Below are 17,681 nucleotides of genomic sequence, written 5' to 3'. Positions count from 1 at the left end.
CATGTTAACAGAAAGTTGAGTGGAAGGAAAAAGTGTTGAAGAAAAAGATGCACAACCAACCGAGAGAACCGCAGCCTTATGAGGATTGTCAAGCAAAATCGATTCAAGAATTTGGGTGAACTTCACAAGGAATGGACTGAGGCTGGGGTCAAGGCATCAAGAGCCACCACACACAGATGTGTCAAGAAATTTGGCTACAGTTGTCGTATTCCTCTTGTTAAGCCACTCCTGAACCACAGACAACGTCAGAGGCGTCTTACCTGGGCTAAGGAGAAGAAGAACTGGACTGTTGCCCAGTGGTCCAAAGTCCTCTTTTCAGATGAGAGCAAGTTTTGTATTTCATTTGGAAACCAAGGTCCTAGAGTCTGGAGGAAGGGTGGAGAAGCTCATAGCCCAAGTTGCTTGAAGTCCAGTGTTAAGTTTCCACAGTCTGTGATGATTTGGGGTGCAATGTCATCTGCTGGTGTTGGTCCATTGTGTTTTTTGAAAAGCAAAGTCACTGCACTCGTTTACCAAGAAATTTTGGAGCACTTCATGCTTCCTTCTGATGACCAGCTTTTTAAAGATGCTGATTTCATTTTCCAGCAGGATTTGGCACCTGCCCACACTGCCAAAAGTTGGTTAAATGACCATGGTGTTGGTGTGCTTGACTGGCCAGCAAACTCACCAGACCTGAACCCCATAGAGAATCTATGGGGTATTGTCAAGAGGAAAATGAGAAACAAGAGACCAAAAAATGCAGATGAGCTGAAGGCCACTGTCAAAGAAACCTGGGCTTCCATACCACCTCAGCAGTGCCACAAACTGATCACCTCCATGCCACGCCAAATTGAGGCAGTAATTAAAGCAATAGGAGCCCCTACCAAGTATTGAGTACATATACAGTAAATGAACATACTTTCCAGAAGGCCAACAATTCACTAAAAATGTTTTTTTTATTGGTCTTATGATGTATTCTAATTTTTTGAGATAGTGAATTGGTGGGTTTTTGTTAAATGTGAGCCAAAATCATCACAATTAAAAGAACCAAAGACTTAAACTACTTCAGTCTGTGTGCATTGAATTTATTTAATACACAAGTTTCACAATTTTAGTTGAATTACTGAAATAAATGAACTTTTCCACGACATTCTAATTTATTGAGATGCACCTGTAATTATTATAGCATTAGATGATAAAATATCAAACCAAATGTCATTTATTTTAAATTAAGCTTGTGTACACAAACATACTTTTCAAGCAAAATGTAACAAAAGTTTTAAATGATAAAACAATAGATATACTGTACAAAATGCAGGACCATGATCCGGCACTGACTCCAAACATCCATAAAAATGACCTTGAGACCAGTTGGTTAAAAGGACTTGCAAAAAATGGCAAAAAAAATGAAGTTTTGAAAAAAGGTCTAATATACTTTTTTGCAGATGCCACTTGATTTAATATTTTGTTATCTAATGCAATAAAATTCATTTTTAAGTGTGACTTAGCACATTTTGGGGCCACTGTACTTGCTATTAAAACCCTAACACATACCGTTCTGAATTCTCAGCATCCAAAGGGCTGGACCACTGGAATCTCCTGCCTGCAGAACAGACAGCAGATAGAAAGAGTAATGATGGAAGAGAGAAGACAAATGAGAGAAGGACAGAAAAGAAAAACACGAGGAAACATCGAATCATCAGAGACTGGTGCTCCACATCCAGTTACCAAAAAAAAAAAAAAAAAAAAAAATTATTATGTGAATTTGTGCTAATTATCCAGCCGATATTGTGATAGCTTTATCTCCAGACAAATCAAATGGAGTTTTGTTCTTGTGAGGAGAACAAGATAACAGGGGAAGGAGAGAGGTCACTTTGAAATGTCTGTTCATTACTTGCTTCCGTCGTTTATTTTTACGCCTCGTTTAAATAATCTCGCAACACATTTTTAGCATCTTAAAAAGGGCAAAATTCCCTTGATTCAACAAATAATAGCACATTCAAGAAAACTGTAATTGGGTTCAGATTGATTCACGTAGATGCTCTAATTGCATTTAAGCACTCTTCCTCCCTAACCCTGTATCCTCAGCTTCTTAATTACTGGCCCTCTCTGCGTAAATCCCTCTGGCGCAAGGTGGAAAAATATAAATAGTGCAAGCTTTACGGTACATTGTTAAACTGACCTATAAACTTTTTTTTATTCAATATTAAATGAAAGCCCAGTGGAAGCGTTGGTGTTGGGGGACCACTACTGGTCTCAGATTAGCCCAATCCCCAATGGACTTATACCAGTCACTCATCTTCACTCATTCTATTGTCGCTTAGGGGAGGGAGAGGCAAAAATGTGTTTCCTGAGAGAGGTGGAAAAGGCATATCCTGGTTAGCATAATGGCGGGCCGCCTGGCCAGCGCAGTCACCACTAGTGTCATTATTGCAGAGGCAGCAAAAGTTCCCGGAGACGAAAGCGTCTGCCAACTCAAACAGGCTTTCTTTTAGGGGGCCGGTGTGTGTGCATGTGTGTGTGTGCTCCCCGCGGTGGGCTTCCTGAGGGCACGCTGCAGCTGGATTTCTCTGAATAAAGGTAACGGGCGAAAAGTCAATGCTACTGTAAACTCTCCACCCTCCCCGATCTGTCACCAGGACATTCCGAATCAAAAGAAGAAACAACCCCACCTAAAAACACCCCGCATTGTTTTTTCCCCGCAAAGCCTTCCCACGAAATACAAAGGAAAAAGTTTGTAAAGAGGGCAAGCACATACTTTTTTTACCAGGCATGTGACTGTGCCAAACAAAATGGCAGGAGAGAGAGTGACATTCACTGCTGGTTAAAAAAAAAAAAGAAGAGCAATTTGAAAGTGATTAGTCTTTATTTCATTGTTATGAGCCTGACACCAGAGAGGACATCAGAGAGGAAACCAGAACAATCAATTCAGCCATGTTACTTTTCTCTCTCTCTCTCTCTCTCTCTCTCTCTCTCTGAATTTAGAAACACTAATTAGTTTTGCTCTCATAAACCCAACCTGAAAATGGCCAATTAGATAGTGTGAAGTAGAAGACGTGCTGAAGAAACAAGTGCATGAAGTAGAAGAATGAAGAAAAAAAAAAAAACCTAGTAAAAAACGTCACCATCCTTCAATTACTGCCACACATCCACAGCAACGAAAGGGAAGAAAAACATTTCACACTTTCTATGGAGAACATATGCTGGTTTAAATGCAAAGCTTGTAACGAAAAAGGCAACATGAACATAATGGTGTTATGTAAATGAAACAATAATACTTTATCTGTACTGGTTGTTATTTAAGTCTCTTGAGTGCATTGAGGTCACCAAGCTAAACGAACCACCTGGCTAACCATAGCAGCAGCTGGGCTTTAACATAGAGACCAGGATTTGACCAGCACGTTCGCTGAAACCACCTGCGTTAATCTGATAAAGCAATTCGCTCTTTCAAGGGTACCTTCAGAAAAGACCTGACTGATGCAAAGACGCTTTTGTTCTACAAGGGCAGTTTTGTTTTCTTGCCAAGTAGTTTATATTCATACAGAGAACATCATAAAATAATGAAAGATAAACTTTAGCAAAATTGTGTACAAAAATGTTTGGGCTGTGCCAAAAGCTCTGCTTTAATGTAACAAACAGGATCTGACCAGGACATTCCTGGGTCAATGACGTGACGCTTGTATTCAATTACTCAAAAATAAATAAAAAATGCAATTCACACAAAACAATTACTGAGTTTAAAGTAATGTTTTTTTAAAGTCAAAAATGACGTGGTGTAACCATCCATAAACAGCAAAAACAACATTAAAGTCTCATTAAAAGCTGAAATACTTAAAGGAAATGTTGGGGACCTGGGTAGCTCAGCGAGTATTGATGCTGACTACTACCCCTGGAGTCACGAGTTCGAATCCAGGGTGTGCTGAGTGACTCCAGCCAGGTCTCCTAAGCAACCAAATTGGCATAGGAAATGTTGGCATAAGTAGAGCAGAATAATTATTTGCTATTATTTGTTTAAAAATATATATATATATTTTCAGGCTTTATTTTGTTATTTTTTTTAACATAAATGTAGAAGTGATGGTTATCTATAAAAAGATCAGATTCTAAGCTTTCAAACGATACCCTATATGCCTGACTTATGTATTCAGAGACTTAAATATTTAAAGAGTAAAACATTTTCGCGACATAGGAATTCTATAACTCTGCAAAAAAAAAAAAAAAAAAAACTGTAATGGTATCTATGCTAATATTATTCTATTTGATTCCCTGTCTCAACCTCGGGACTCATATCCCGAGTTTACCAGAGCCAGCCAGATCCAGCTCCGTTCCTGCTTGGTGTTGTACTCCACTGCTACGTGTCTGTGAGTGATGACGACTAATTGCAGCCGGTGCTAGCCAGACATCACTTCAGTCTTTTACGATGGACTTCAGGGGATGAACTGATGCCAACTCCAACCATAAGACAAGGGATACTTCATATGCCACTGCCTGAACCTTGGACGTAGGATAGACCTCACCAAAATGACCTGCCGGTCGAACTGCGATGAACCTGACTGATCTATGCCTGCATCACCTTGGTCTAATGATGGACTACACTCTTAAAATTAAATACATAGACTTTCAATTATTTGCCAACAAAAGCCTTCATCGGGCAACTAACAAAGGACAATGCATCATTGTAAACTTTTGCAGTTAATCCAGTATGGACTTCAAAGACATTAGTCATTAATCTTACAGATCATACAAAATCTTTGTTTAAACACTGGCCCTTAACACTTACATAGTTTACTAATTTTAAACCATGACTTGCACAGCATATAAATAACTAATATTGGCATTATATTCATGCTGGTTAGCCAGAGGGGAACTGGCCCCCACAGTGAGCCTTGGTTATTTTTTCCATTAACCAACATCTTATGGAGTTTTGTGTTCCTTGACACAGTCACCTTCGTCTTGCTCACTCAATTTTTATACACAATTAACAATCATATTTAATCAAACTACACAATGATGACTCTAAGACTAGATATTACAATTTCATTTTCTGTTAATGCATGATTTACTGTAAAGCTGCTTTGAAACGATGTGTGTTGTGAAAAAATATATAAAAAAACAAAACAATTTTAAAAAGACTTGACATAGCACCCCCTTTTGCACACGCCGGCAGGTCCGCAGAGTTGAAGAGGTTAAATAATTATTTTGCAAATTATTTTTACATTTTATTTTTTTATTTGTGAAACCAACATGGACCCAAAGATTACATTTTGCAAGTACTCTTGTAATAGGCCAGATAATGAGCAGTTAGACTATCAGTTTGGCTAAATAAACACCAACAGAACTCTGACGCAAACCGGAGGTGGAATTCAGCTGTTTCTGGAGATCCCGCTGTCTCTTTCTTCACATAGGCTAATAATGTAATTTCAACGCAAATCAATATTTCACATCCAAATATTTATTTATTTGGTAGGTAGCCATGTAATAAGTGGTATAATGTACATTCATACGATTATTATTGCAAAATAAACCTCTGTTCAGTGTCGGGGTCCTGACCACCCTGTCAAGGTTTATTTTGCGTTAATGACTGGCTGACTGTAGATTATCCCTTACACTGCAGAGTTTCCTAATCCTGTCCCTGAAATTCCACCAACACTGCACATTTTGGATGTCTACCTTTATTTGACACACCCAATACAGGACATGAAGCCTCTACTAACAAGCTGATGAGTTTAATTAGGCGTGTTAAATTAGGGAGACATCCGAAATGTGTAGTGATGGGGGAACTCCAGGACCAGGTTTAGAAAACTGATATAGCAATTCAATTCCCTCTTTCAAGGGTACCTTCATGGGAAGACCCAACTGACTTGCACCAGGAGTAGTCGCTTTTGTTTTCTTGCCAGGTGGCTTATTTTCATACAGAGGACGTCATACAAAAATTAATGATAAACTTGAGCAAAATTGTCTTCGGGAATTTTTGGGGCCCCGTCCCCAGAGTTGACCTAGGCGAGTCTTTCATCAGTGTCAGAGAGAAGACTGATGGCCTGTCAAAGTAAACCCCTCCTCCATCTCTGGTCTGCTCCGGGGCTGGGCAACACGGCTAAAAAAAGTGGCATGGGTGAGGCGGTGTACAGCGCTTTTTGCCGGGAATGAATTCTCAAAAGCCGGGGTCGCTGCCAACGTCCTTGCAGCCAACGGCTGAGAGGGCAGCAGAGTTCACGCTAACTGCAGCTCGGTCCTGCGCTGAACATCTGCTCATGAATGAGTGGGGCGCCTAATAAAAAAGTGCTGCGGCACTACGAGGGCCAGCTGACAAACAATTCAATGCTCTCTTTCTACTGGCAAGCTTGTTTTGCATCAATTCTCCTGAGCCCGACCCTTCGGAGTCATATTAAGAGAATCTGCGAGCACGGCGCAGAGTTTATCTGAAAGAACAGCTGGCTCTGAAAAGGGATCTGCTGCTTCAGGAGAGCTCGGGGACTTTCGCACGGAGATCTGCCTTCATGTACACCATTTGTCCTTGAAGAAGTGAAAAAAAGGGTTAAACGGTAAAGCAATATGGCGAGAGAGGTAGCTACATTTAGCAGATTACCGTGACTCAGAGTATGAACTGAAATGAAATATGACAGGGTAGCGTTAATGAAGATCATGTGACAGTAATGAAATTGGTCACGAGATGGGAGTGTTTGAAATTGCAAAGATGAAAGGGTCAAACTTTATGCTGTGTTGTACCACCCAGTGACACTGGCCTCACACTATTCTTCTTGAGTTCTCTACCTGTGACCATTTAATTTTTGCTTATTGGGAAGCATGTTCTACAAAAACTAACCATAAGGAAAGTGAGGCTTTTGTGAAGTTTGCCAGAACTTCCTACACCACCATAAATCATCTAAGGATAACAAAGAAACAGGGAATGTGTTGGAACTGTGGCTTGGTGGTTAACACACTGAGTATGATGAGAGGGGGCTACATTAGACAGTATACTGTAACTCAGAGTATAAACTCAGAAGATATGGTTTATAATGTTACGGTAATGTGACAGTAATGAATGTGGTCAAGAAATGAGTGTCTCAGAGAATGAAAAGATTAGAGAAAAGACTATTCAGAACCTGTTCCATTAAAAAAAAAAAAAAACGAATAATTTATGACTTTTGATTCTGTTAATAATTCTTGAACGTGCATTTTTCCACCAATGTGGACTGAACACCATACTAAAATACTCTGTTTCTTGCTTTGCTATTCAGCAACAGCACAGCCCCTGTGGAATTGGATTTTTATTTATTTTTTATTTTTTTGAATAAATGTATGAAATATGCAAATTTGTGCTTGTTTAGGTTTTGTTATTTAATAAATATTTACAGTAGGATCTATTATTGGATTGCATTTATGCCTTTAAAAAGTCTTTGAAAAAACATTAAAAAGTCATATAACTCACCTATCTGCTCTGTTGAAATCTGAAATGATCTCAACAATTGGCAACAGATGGTTGTAGACAATTGTCTTTCTTATTACCCAATATTTCTTATTCAAAAGTACTAAAATAATTGTTAAAGGGGGGGCCTGGGTAGCTCAGCAAGTATTGACGCTGACTACCACCCCGGAGTCACGAGTTTGAATCCAGGGTGTGCTGAGTGACTCCAGCCAGGTCTCCTAAGCAACCAAATTGGCCCGGTTGCTAGGGAGGGTAGAGTCACATGGGGTAACCTCCTCGTGGTCGCGATTAGTGGTTCTCACTCTCAATGGGGCGCATGGTAAGTTGTGCCTGGATCGAGGAGAGTAGCATGAGCCTCCACATGCTGGGAGTCTCCGCGGTGTCATGCACAATGAGCCACGTGATAAGATGTGCGGACTGACTGTCTCAGAAGCGGAGGCAACTGAGACTTGTCCTCCGCCACCCGGATTGAGGTGAGTAACCGCGCCACCACCAGGCCCTACTAAGTAGTGGGAATTGGGTATTCCAAATTGGGAGAAAAGGGGATGAATATATATATATATATATATATATATATATATATATATATTAAAAAAAAGAATTGATAAAGAGATAGTTCACCCAAAAATGAAAATTCTCTCATCATTTACTCACCCTCATGCCATCCCAGATTCTTCTGCAGAACACACAAAAAAAAAAATGTTTTTGAAGAATATTTAAGCTCTGTAGGTCCTCACAATGTAAGTGAATGGTGGCCAGAACTTTGAAGGTCCAAAAAGAATATAAAGGCAGCATAAAAGTAATACTCCAGTGGTGTATAATCCATGTGTTCTGAAGCTATATGATAGGTAAGGGTCAGAAACTTTTTTGTCAGTCCTTTTTTTAATAGAAATCTCCACTTTCACATTCTTGTTTTGTTTTTGGCAATTCACATTCTTTGTGCATATCGCCAACTACTGGGAAGGGAGGAGAATTTATAGTAAAAAAAGGACTTAAATATTGATTTGATTCTCACCCACACCTATCATATCACTTCTGAAGATATGGATTTAACCACTGGAGTCTTATGGATTATTTTTTATGTCCTTTTTGGAGGTTCAAAGTTCTGGCCACCATTCATTTGCATTGAATTGACCAAAAGAGCCGAAATACTCTTCTAAAAATATTTGTTTGTGTTCAACAGAAGAAAGTAAAACACATCTGGGATGGCATAAGGGTGAGTAAATGATGAGAGATTTTTTTTATTTTTGGGTGAACCTTTAACGAACCGTTAAGGAATTGGAAATGTTAAGAGAAATTGGAATCAGAATGGTTAAATTCCTTTCGATTCCAATTTCTAGAAGAGACCACTAAGCTGTGTTAGGCAGTGTTTGTTCAAATACCTAATCCTAAACAACAGTAATAGTGATAACTGCCTTAGCAAAAACTGATTTTAGAAACAAACCGTCCTCCCCCTACATTTGCTCTCTCCCCAACGCTGTGAACAATTTAGCTCAAGGTCCAGATAATCATAGTCTGCACTTCAGTTTTTAATTTGGCTAAATATTTGATTTACATAAATCCACCATACCATCATACGTACAGGAGTTGTAGGTTTTCTTTGGAAACATATCACTGTGAGTTTAAGGAAGTGGTAAAACTGAAATAACTGATTACCTCACATTCAGCAATTTCGCTTCTGTCTCAGACAAGGAGAGGTTCAACTTAGCAAGCAATAAACATTCCGTTTGTGTACAGTGTGTTGTGGCAAAAAGCGGAACGGAGGCTACAACGGTCGGTTTCCATGTTCATGAATGGTTCCATATGCAGTGGAACTTTCTAGAAACTTCAGCAAAAAAATGGGGAAGCATTTAAATAGGTATTACATGTATTTGTTTGTGATTGGAACGTTCCAACTTCCTTGAGAGACAGATACTGTTACATTTGTTATACTGTCATGCTGGTTTTGCCTTGAATATGCCAAAAGTCTGGCTTTTTATTGTGGACAGCAGTGATTTGAGGTTTTTGAGCAGCTTTTGATCAGTTTCTATTTAAAAGTATAGTTCACCCAGATTAAACATTCTGTCACCATTTACTCACTGCAATGAAAGTAAATGGTGACTGAGGCTAACGGTTTTACTAAACATCGTTTTTGTTCCACAGTAAAACAAAAAGTCATACAAGTTTGGAATAGAGTTTGACTGATAGTGGATTTTTCAGATACTGATAACTAAGGTGGTTGCAGAGACCGATAACCTATTAATCATCCAATAGTTTTTCAAATCGATTTATTGAATGCTAAAAAAAATGTCCTTAGTCTTTCCTTACAGTGACGGGTACAGACACAGAGGCTGCAAAATTCTAAAATGAGACATTTACATTTATTCATTTGGCAGACACTTTTATCCAAAGCGACGTACAGTGCACTTATTACAGGGACAATCCCCCCAGAGCAACCTGGAGTTAAGTGCCTTGCTCAAGGACACAATGGTGATGGCTGTGGGGATCGAACTGGCAACCTTCTGATTACCAGTTATGTGCTTTAGTCCACTACGCCACCACCACTCCTTGACGATGCAAGTCTACAGATTTCGTTTGCTCGTGCTATTGCCAGGTGAAAATCATAAGTCTCATCTCTCTAATACCACACATCTAGACCCAAAATTTGAGGCATCATTCAAAGCGTGTTTAGGAGTCTGTTCACTACTGGAACTTCTCAAACAACAATACAGATGGCTACAGCCTTTTGATTTAATATAAAATAATTAACTTACAAATTCAATATTATTTCTTTATTAAAAGTCAGCACTGAGGTAAATGTTCAGTAAGCATCCTATCAGATCTGGAACTGTATTTTATCTTTTTAATACATTTAAATGTGTCAGTAGTAGGGAGCGAGAAAAAATTGGTAAATATGACTGCTTAAATTTAATGCAAACATTGTTGACACATATTGTAATTTAAGTCAGGTTGTGCGACTGAAAGCCCAGCAGGGGTAATAACACCCTCCTAATGAGAATCCTCAAGTTGTAGACCATGCTGAGATGCATGGCTCCTCTTTTTATACACTATATTTATACACGTTTTGAAACACTCGACTGAAATGTTTCTCATGATCTTAATAATCTTTTGATCTGAAGGCGTATGCTTAAATGTTTGAAAATAGTTTTGTAGACAAAAATATAATTGTGCCACCATATTAATTTATTTCATTATAAAACTAAAATTTAATAAAAAATAAAAAAGTTTTTGAAATTGATGACTTGGACCAAATAATAAAGAAGCCAATAAGTGCCCAACGTAGATGGGAACTCCTTCAATACTGTTTAAAAATCATCCCAGGGTGATACCTCAAGAAGCTGGTTAAGAAAATGTCAAGGAGCATTGAAACAACCACACCGTCTTTTTCCAGAGCAGCCTGTATTTCTCCTGAGGTTACCTGGTTTTTTCTTTGTATCCCGAACAATTCTTCTAGCAGTTGTGGCTGAAATCTTTCTTGGTCTACCTGACCTTGGCTTGGTATCAAGAGATCACAGAATTTTCCACTTCTTAATAAGTGATTGAACAGTACTGTCTGGAATTTTCAAGGCTTTGGATATCTTTTTATATCCTTTTCCATCTTTATAAAGTTCCATTACCTTGTTACGCAGGACTTTTGACAGTTCTTTTCTGCTCCCCATGGCTCAGTATCTAGCCTGCTCAGTGCATCCATGTAAGAGCTAACAAACTCATTGGCTATTTATACACAGACACTAATTGCAATTTTGAAAGCCACAGGTGTGGGAAATTAACCTTTAATTGCCATTTAAACCTGTGTGTGTCACCTTGTGTGTCTGTAACAAGGCCAAACATTCAAGGGTATGTAAACTTTTGATCAGGGCCATTTGGGTGATTTCTGTTATCATTATGATTAAAAAAGGAGCCAAACAACTATGTGATGATAAATGGATTCATATGATCACTATCCTTAAATAAAAGACAGTTTTTTTGGCATGATCAGTCATATTCTCAAAATCAATGCCAAAATTTCACAATTTCTGCCAGGGTATGCAAACTTTTGAGCACAACTGTATATATAAAATAATTGTTACAGTTATTAAAGATGAATCTCATCAGAGGCATGATGAGAAAATAATTCATTACCAAACGCATGGCTTTAAATAGCTGCAAATTAAATTACCCACAGAAAATATGCCTGTAGATGAATGGGATCGTTATTTCATAAATATTGGATTCAGTGTGCCCTTAGAAGACAAAAAACACATCTGGACATCCATTAAAAAGTTCCCTGTGAAAAACGGTTAATACATTACAATAAAACCATAAATAATTCTTACACCATGTCCTAACCAGACAAGTGATCAAAACCATCTCTTCCATGTATATCTGAGGTTTTTTTACTCAACAGTTTGACATCTTGCCAATCACTTGGCTTTTTTATCTGTGGCATTGCTGCAAGAAGCCCCACCGACCGTTAAACTGAATTGGTCCAAAATTAGATATCGACCGAAAATCGGTTTGGTTGATATATTTACCGATATTTACACTTTTTCACTTAATCAGTTCTTTAATATTGAGTTTACCAATACAGTTAAACATAAAAACGAAGATTAACTGTGCAAAATTGTGCGAAGTCTTAGATTCCAAAAAACTTACAATTTTAGGTTACATTGAAGTGAAGACCTTGGACAAATGAACACTCATTAAGCACTTATTAGGAACACTATGGTCCTAATAAAGTGCCCGACGTGGTCTTCTGCTGTTGTAGCCCATCCACATAAAGGCTCGACATGTTTTGCATTCTGAGATGCTATTCTGCTCACTACAATTGTACAGAGTGGTTATCTGAGTTACCGTAGCATTTCTGTCAGCTCAAACCAGTCTGGCCATTCTCCATTGACTTCTCTCATCAACAAGGCATTTCTGTCAGCAGAACTGCCGACAATTGGATGTTTGTTTGTTTTTTGGCACCATTCTGAGTAAACTCTAGAGACTGTTGTGTGTGAAAATCCCAGGAGATCATCGGTTACAGAAATACTCAAACCAGCCCGTCTGGCACCAAAAATCATGCCACAGTCGAAATCACTGAGATCAAATTTTTTTCCCCATTCTGATGGTTGATGTGAACATTAACTGAAGACACATGATTGGCTGATTATATAAATCACATGAATAAGTAGGTGTACAGGTGTTCCTAATAAAGTGCTCAGTGAGTGTATATTGTCAATAAAATAGGTTAAATTAATTATTTGTTGACTCTAATATTATTCTTAAAGCATTCTGCTCACCTTCAAAGGTTAGTGATGAATGATTTACTTTAAGTAAATACAGAAATAAGGCTATAGGTAAAAATCGGTTCTGCATATTTGCTTGTCACTGGAAACGTACTTTGTCACGCCTGGTTAGAACATGTATAAAGTATAAATTCCTTTGACAAAAAAGCAGCATGTAGATCAAGTGTAAAAGGTCAAAGTCGAAGCAATCTGTGGTTAGATTACAATTAATACAGATACCACCAATGTATAATTACCCTGATTATTAAGAGATCCTGCTGTTTACTAAAGCTGCACAAAACTTCCCAGCAAGCACTAGGCATCTCCTGTCCTCTCACACATACATACAAACACACACACACACAGCAGGATGTAAAGAGGAAAAGCTTTATTAAGATCTCACAGCCATAAAGAGCGAGGGGTGACTAACCGGCTGCATTAGCGTCTAAAAGCCAAAGTTATTTAAACCCAATAAAACACTAATACATTGTTTGAGTGGAAGTTACAGTGAAGTTATCTTCACCTTAATAACATCACGGTGAGCCTTATGTTGTTTAGATCAATAAAGCCCATTACAAGAGCAGGCCTCAACACAGATAACAGGGCTCAAGCACAGTGATGTAACACTCTCTGGCATCTCAAAGCAGAAAGGAATCTTCTATTAAATAAAGAGGCCAAAGAAAGGCCAATCATAAGGCATGGTAATTTGATAAGAGGGGAGTGTGAGTGTTTTTAATATACACTGCATTTGAATACAGTGGGATGGTGCGATTATCATCGGCATGATGGTGGAGAGGTTTTCTGGAGCTGTGGGGATGGTGAATGTTAAGGTCATTTTTTTGTCCACATCTAATAAATGATTCAAAAATACATTACAAATGCAATTCACACAAAACAATTACTTGAATTCACATCTTCTATGATGAACATTTTTTCAGTTACTGAGTTCAAATTAATTTTTTAATTTTTCCTGGGGCTTAAAGTAAAAAATGTCATGTGGTGTATCTCACATTAAAAGCTGAAATTCTTGAAAAAATAAATGGCATGAATAATCTTTTATAATTATTTCTTTAAAAAAAAATAAGCAGAGAAACCATTTAATTTTAAAATATGATTCATATTTTTACAAAATTGTCCACCAAATCAAAGTCATGTGGTGTAACCAACATGTAGGTAGCAATTTTGTTGTAAAGTGACAAAACTAATACAACAGAGAAGACCTCTTTAGACCCGCAAGACTTTGAAGTTTTAAAAATGAATCATTACTCTGTCTTATCATAAAATATTAATATATTGACATTTTTATTAAAAGGCCCATTTGGTTCTGGTCATTTGGTGTAACCATGAGAAAACGTCTTTTTTTTTTTTTTTTTGTAATTAACATTTTTTATTAAATCTTATAATAACAAGAAACACACACACACACAAACACACACACATACATATACATATATATATATATATATATATATATATATATACATACATATACATATATATATATATATATATATATATATATATATATATATATATATATATATATATATATATATATATAACACACACACACACATATATACACACACAACATTTAAACCCCACAACCCCCCCACCTCCCCAAAAAAACAATCCTGTGGTCACACATAAGTAAATATATACATACACATACACATACATACATATACACACATAATAATCATACTCATTTAAAAACTATACTACAATACTCTCTCTACACCCCACCCGAGAGCTCCCCAAAAATTCGAAATACCTGCCCCATTTCCGGACAAACAAATTTAAATCACCCCGTCTTCCCAATGACACCTCCTCATAAGCCGCTACCCTCCCCATCTCCGTGCACCACTCCGGATATGGGGGCGCTCCAGCTGACCTCCAACCCCTCAAAATAACCTGCCTGGCGATCATCACAGAGTTCAGAACCCAGTTCTCAATATGGCCATCCCCCACATCGATGACCGCCCCATCGCCTAGAACACAAAGTCTGGGGCAAAACGAAACCCGAGTGCCCACCACGTCGCACACAAAATTCTGAAATTTCGACCAGAATTTCTGGATCTCGACACACCACCAAAAAACATGGGCCATGTCTCCATCCTCCGATTGGCATCTCCAGCTGGTGGGTGTGTCTTTAAGACCAAGCCTATACAGTCTAGAGGGGGTCCAATAAAATCTATGCCAAATTTTGAATTGCATAAGACACAACCTTGCATCTCTAGATGCAGACTTAACATTTTTAAGAATCTTAGCCTACATTCCTTCCACCAATGCCAAGTTGAAATCTTTCTCCCATATTCTCTTGAGAGAAGTTAAGGCTCCATCCCCCAGATTCTGAATTAACAGGGAGTAATACACTGATGCCTCATGACCTTTTCCAAAAGCCGCAATCACCTCTCCCAAAGCATCTGCCTCCTTAGGGTGTGTGTGCTACTCCCAAAAATAGTACAAAGCAGGTGGCGCAGTTGTAAATACCTATAAAACTGAGGTCCGGGGACCCCAAAATGTTGGACCAAGTTTTCAAACGATCTCAACACTCCATTTTCATATAGGTCAACGATTGTAGCAACCCCCCTCACAATCCACTCTGGCCAGCAGAAAGGGGACTTGCCAATACACAATCTTGGGTTCAGCCATATGCTCGAGGCAACATTTAAATAAGTGTCCAATTTAAACAAACTGGACGCTTTAGTCCATACCGAATGTAAATGCAAAATAACGGGGTGTAACTTAATTTTTCTGATTAGTTTGATAGAGATGCTTTGTAATGGCGAAATAGGGGCAAGAACTGCCTGTTCAATAACAAACCAGGGAGGGGCTCTCTCAGGTGGAAGTGACCAATGAGCCAAATGTCTGAGACTGAACACATAGCAATAAAACAAAATCTTGGGTAGGCCTAGCCCACCTTTGTCTATCGGCCTATGTAACTTATTAAAATGCAATCTGGGACGTTTACCATTCCAAATGAAGGACTTCGCTATGCTATCAAATTGCTTGAAATAAGAGAGGGGGACATCTACAGGGAGAGATTGTAGCAGGTAGTTAAATTTTGGAATACAACTCATTTTAATAACATTAACCTTCCCAATCATCGATAAATGTAATGAAGCCCACCTGCCCACATCGCTCGAAAAACTTTTTATTAAAGGGTCAAAATTAACACTAACTAAATCAGAAAAATTTGCTGGGAATAAAATCCCCAAATACTTAATGCCCTGTTTGGGCCACTGGAAGGCACCTGGCTGGAAAGCCGTTACTGGACAGTATGCTGTCAGAGCCAAAGCTTCGGATTTAGACCAACTGACTTTGTATCCTGAGAACTTGGAAAAGGAATTCTGTGGAGGCAAGGCATAGATCTAGTAGGTTCAGAGACAAATAATAAAATATCATCTGCGTAAAGCAGAAGCTTATGCGCCACACCTCCCGGAACCACCCCTGGAAAATCATCCTCCTTTCTTATCGCGGCTGCTAATGTTTCCAGGGCAAGACAAAACAATAATGGGGAAAGAAGGCAACCCTGCTGGGTGCCCCTATCCAGAGTAATACAATCTGAAATTAATCCATTTGTTTGTACCGCTGCTACAGGGTGTCTATAAAGTAACTTAATCTAACCAATAAATGTACTCCCGAACTCATACATTTCCAAAATCTTAAAAAGATAATCCCATTCTACCATATCAAATGCCTTTTCGGTGTCAAGTGAGATGGCAGCGACCAGAGACTGATCATTCGCTACTGACTACATGATATTGATGAGACGCCTGATGTTATCAGAAGAGCTGCGGCCTCAAATAAACCCCACCTGATCTATATGTATAAGAGATGTCATAACCTTACTTAACAAAATTTTTACATCTAGTTGGATCAGGGAGATTGGACGATAACTTTTACACTCGCTTGGATCTTTGTCCTTTTTAAGAATCAGACTGATCCGGACTTGTGTCATGGTTGGAGGAAGCTGTCCATTCTTTAATGATTCAGTATAAATTTCTAACAAAAGTGGAGCCAGTTCTGTAGCATAGGATCTAAAAAATTCTGCGGCAAAACCATCTGGCACCGGAGCCTTGCCAGTAGGTAGGGACTTAATTACCTCGTCAAGCTCCTCCAAGGTTATCTCAGAATCAAGAGAGTTTTTTTGCTCAGTTTTCAGTTTAGGAAGATCTAATGGTTCCACAAAGTTTCTAATATCTTCATCAGTAGATGAAGATGTGGAACTATAAAGATCAAGATAGAATTCTTTAAAGGCATTATTAATATCAATGGCTGAGGTAAAAATTTCACCACCAGCAGATTTCACTGAGGGAATGATAGAAAGAGACTCTCTCTGCTTTATATATCTAGCCAAAAGCTTCCCTGCTTTGTCCCCCGACTCAAAGTATGACTATCTTGCCCTGAATAACCAAAACTCCACTTTCTGTGACAAAATAGTATTATATCTATATTTGAATCGGGTCAATTCTCTGAGGCCATCAGATGACATTCGCGCTTCAGCTCTGCCTCTGCACTTTAAATATTTCCTTCCAACTCCACGAGTTCTCGTGCTTTGGATTTTTTGAATGAGGCATATTGTATGATCCAACCCCTAAGAACTGCCTTAAGTGCCTCCCAAGCCATGCCCACAGAGGATACCGATGACCAGTTGGTCTCCATATAAACACTGATTTCAGTCTTTAACATTTGTTGGGAATCAGGATTTTGCAAAAGGGATACATTAATGCGCCAACTATCTGATTTATTTTTCTCTATGTGGCAACATCTCTAAACTCACCAGGGCGTGATCTGAGACTGTTCCAATTGTTCCAAAAGATGTTTCCAATTGAGCAATCAACAACAGATGAAATGAGGGATTTGGATATAAAAAAAAAAAAAAAAAAAATCTATTCCAGAATCAATTTTATGGACTGATGAGAAAAATGTATAGTCTCTACCAGATGGGTTCAAAAGTCTCCAAATATCTGTAAGACCAAGATTTGTACACATCCTGTGAAGCGTCAGTGTTGCTCTAG

At 38.4% G+C, this 17,681-nt stretch overlaps 1 protein-coding gene across 7 annotated transcripts in view; it reads right to left on the bottom strand.

Annotated features, from left to right (window-relative positions):
* The window catches only part of LOC127445628 (forkhead box protein P1-B-like), a 263,267-nt gene that overhangs the window by 196,954 nt on the left and 48,632 nt on the right, over nt 1-17,681 (bottom strand). For 4 of the 7 annotated variants that reach the window (XM_051705821.1, XM_051705818.1, XM_051705826.1 and 1 more), the window contains exon 4: nt 1,534-1,582. The exons of the other annotated variants lie outside the window; for them this stretch is intronic. The gene's annotated coding sequence lies outside the window, so the exon portion shown is untranslated. The remainder of the gene's footprint in view (nt 1-1,533; nt 1,583-17,681) is intronic. 7 annotated transcript variants of the gene reach the window in all.

This window comes from Myxocyprinus asiaticus, chromosome 9 (assembly GCF_019703515.2).
Source record: "Myxocyprinus asiaticus isolate MX2 ecotype Aquarium Trade chromosome 9, UBuf_Myxa_2, whole genome shotgun sequence".
Lineage (NCBI taxonomy): Eukaryota > Metazoa > Chordata > Actinopteri > Cypriniformes > Catostomidae > Myxocyprinus > Myxocyprinus asiaticus.
Note: the sequence above shows the minus strand (reverse complement) of the source record. Positions and strands in the feature narration are given on the sequence as shown.